At 51.2% G+C, this 3,501-nt stretch overlaps 1 long non-coding RNA gene across 1 annotated transcript; it reads left to right on the plus strand.

Moving 5' to 3' along the window:
- The first annotated feature begins 1,564 nt into the window (after nt 1-1,564).
- LOC119513418 lies at nt 1,565-3,501 on the plus strand. Its single transcript, XR_005212631.1, has 3 exons — nt 1,565-2,349; nt 2,438-2,544; nt 3,063-3,501. It is a non-coding gene; the product is annotated as an uncharacterized LOC119513418 (long non-coding RNA).

Raw genomic sequence — 3,501 nt, forward strand, 5'->3', positions numbered from 1 at the left:
ACAGATATGGGGTCCACTTTTAATTCATAAGTGATCTCTGGGTGATGTTTCTATGGGAACATTACGTTCCCATCAAGCTTTTACCCATAGTTTAGCATTTACGGATGACTCTTGCCTGAATCAGTTATTATGATGGTTGGAAACATGTATTACTTTTCTTTTTTAAAAATGCAATTTTATTGAGACACATTCACACACCGTATGATCCATCCAAAGCATACAATAACGGCTCACAGTATCATCACGTATTACTTCCTAAAAAAACATTTTGGTGTGGTAAAATACATGCAATACAAAATTTGCCATTTCAACCATTTTTAAGTGTACAAGGCAGGGGCGTTAATTACATTCACAATGTGTGCACCCAGTCCCCAAACTTATCCATCACCCCAAACTGAAACTGCACCTGTTACGTAGTAACTCCCCCTCCCCTTTCCCTCCAGCCGCTGGTAACCTGTCATCTACTCTCTGTCTCTATGAATAGCTTACTCTAGATAGTTCATATAAATGAAATCATACAATATTTGTCCTGTGAGTGGCTTATTTCACTTGGCATACTGTTTTTGAAGCTCATCCGTGTTGCAGCATGTCTCAGAACTTCCATTCCTTCCCACAGCTGAATAATTTTGTTGCATGACTAAACCACATTCCGTTTATCCATTCATCTATTGAGGGACACTGGGGTTGTTTCCACTTTTTGGCTGTTGTGAATAATGCTGCTGCGAACGCTGATGCCCAATGTCTCCTGCAACCCTGCTTTCGGTTCTTTGGGCTAGATACCCCGGAGTGGCATTGCCGGGTCATGCGTTAATTCTATGTTTAACTTTTGCGGCACCGCCACACTGTTTCCCACAGTGGCTGTGCCATTTTACATTCCCACCAGCAATGCCTGAGAGCGCCAATTTCTCCACATCCTGGCCAACACGGGTTATTTTCTGTTTTTTTTTTAGAAATAGCCATCTTAGTGGGCATGAGATGGTATGTCATGAGGGCTTTGAGCAGGTATTACTTTCACAGTTTAAAGTGAAACTTGCTTTTAGAGAGTTAGTGATTTTCAGCCAAACATGAAAAGATAAATGTGGAAAGAGATGAAACACAATTGGGAAAATGTTGACGTTTGGCGAGGCAGGGTGCTGGGTATTTGTTATACGATTCTCTGTACTTCTCTGTGTTTGAAAATCTTCATAATAAGAGTTCTTTAAAAAAGCATTTCATTCTGCTTAGTAATAATAATCATGCTTAAGTGTTGAGAGGGGAGTATACTGCTGTCTTCAACTTACTTTGAAATGTGTTAAAAATAAGATGAATTGGTGGATGACTCGGGGGCGACGGGTGGGTGGAGCGGCGGCCCAGCAAGCAGGGCCCGTGTGGGTGCTGGATCACGGTGGCGGGTGCGTGGGCGTTCGTGCAAAGCTGCCAACGGTTCTGTGTGGTGGCAATTAGTCACGGTAAGATGCTGGGACGGGGGGAAGGGGTGGGTGACTTTATCTTTCTCTTCTGTATTTTTCCGTGGTTTCAAGTCTCCACAAGGACGAGTTACTTTATTTGTTACATTTCAGCAGGCGCTCAGGAACGCGGTGGCTCTCGGCGGTGGCTGCCCAGGCCATCTGTTGTGGCGAGGGAGGGACGGGATGTCCCCGCTGTTCCTCTGGGGACGGCGCTGGGTCTGGGGAGGCGCCGTGCTTTGGCATGTTGGGGACTGGCCTCCGCAGTCGTAAACACAGAGGATTCCTTGGGAGCTGAGGGCAGAGGCTCTTTGAAGAGGAGTGACCCTTTCCTTCCTCCCTCGGTCCCTTCCCCAGACGCCCACGTCACTTCTTGGCAGGCGGACACGACACTTACGGGAGGCTGCTGGGTCCCAGGTTTGGGCCTTCTGTGCCCCCCACTCATCCCCAGCACGGTTTCCTCGGCTGGGCCTTGCCTGCCCTCTGCTCTGTGCTTCCGGGAGGGAGTGTGAGTCGGGAGAAGAGAAAGAGGCAACGGAAGGAGAGGGTCCCGTGAGCCTGCAAATGCGGCGGAGCTGGGAGGCGAGGCGTCTGGCCCTCCTTGGCTGGTTCCTGGAGCGAGAATCAGGCAGCTCCTTTTGTTCATCTCTACAGAGGAAATACGGATAAGGGCCAAGCTGGGTTCAAATCTCCGCCTCACCGCTCACCAGTGACCCTGGACAAGCAGCCTCTTCCTAAGCCTTATTTCTCGTCTTGCAAACATGAGACGATCCTCACAAGGGCTCAGCCGAGCCTGCAGCAGAGGACCCGTAAATGGTCCGTTCATTTGAAGCGAGGGTCCTGGGGGGCCTGTGGTGCGTCAGGCCCCGTTCTAGCCAGAGCCCAGGGTGGCCGGCACCCCAAGGTACTAAGTCCCTGCTTTTCTGCAGCTCACCCCCTGGTGATATTTAGCATCTGTTGAATGCGGCCCAAGGCCCCTGTCTTACTCGTAGGTTGGTTTCCGGAGTCAGAGAGGAGACCCTGGATGCTGAGCAGCAGTGAAAGAAGTGGGGAGCAAGGGGCTGCGTTCCTTGCTGTGTGGTCACATGTGGCGTCCCAGGTGAGCTGCGGTGACCGGGCTTACAGGTACTGGACTCCTGCTGGAATCCACCTGGCCAGGCTCTGAGGAGGCGCCAGGGGCAAAGTTCTGGGCAGGTGGCCCCTCCTGGGCTGGCCTCGTTGGTCTCCCTCTGCTTCTCTCCCAGCTCCTCCACCTGCTCCCACTTCCTGGAGGTTGCTTTGTTTATCCTTCGGTGCTATGGAGATATGCAAATTTAAACCCACCCCCCCAGAGAGAAGGGCTCCGATTGGCTTGGTCAAGCACAATCCAGCATGCCGTGATCCTATTGGACAGAGTTCTCCCGCCAGGGCACCTGATAGGATGCTGGTCCAGCCAATGGGTGCAGCTCCTTGGCGGGTCCAACCAGAGTGGCCTGGGCGGAAGGGAGGCTGGGAAGGGATTTGGGTCAAAAAGCCCCGTCTCCTGGCACTTGCCCTCCTGGGTCACACCCAAGAGAATCAGAGCAGGGGCTCGGGGATGCTTGTGCCCCGAGTTCACCGCAGCATTATTCACCGCAGCCAAAGGTGGAAGGAACACAGCTGTCCATCAGCCGGTGAAAGGATGAGCGAAACGTGGGACACGCGCCCGATGGAAGATTGCTCAGCCGCACAGGGGCGTGAGGTCCTGAGACTGCAGCACACGGATGAGCCGCGAAGACTTCACATCGAGTACAAATCAGCCAGACACAGAAGGACACGTGTTGGATGATTCCACTTACATGAAGTATCTAGAGTAAGCAAATTCATGGAGACGGAAGGTAGATTAGAGGCTCCCAGCGGGGAGGGGCGATGGGAGGTGGCTGCTCAATGGGGACAGAGTTTCTGTTTGGGATGACAAAAAAGTTTCGGTAATGGATGTTGATGATGATGGTCGTGTGACATTGCAAATGCAATCAGTGTCACTGAATTGCAAACTCAAAAATGGTTAAATGGTGAATTTTGTGTTTTATCTGTATGT

The sequence above is a fragment of the Choloepus didactylus genome, chromosome 18 (genome assembly GCF_015220235.1).
Source record: "Choloepus didactylus isolate mChoDid1 chromosome 18, mChoDid1.pri, whole genome shotgun sequence".
Classification (NCBI taxonomy): Eukaryota; Metazoa; Chordata; class Mammalia; order Pilosa; family Megalonychidae; genus Choloepus; species Choloepus didactylus.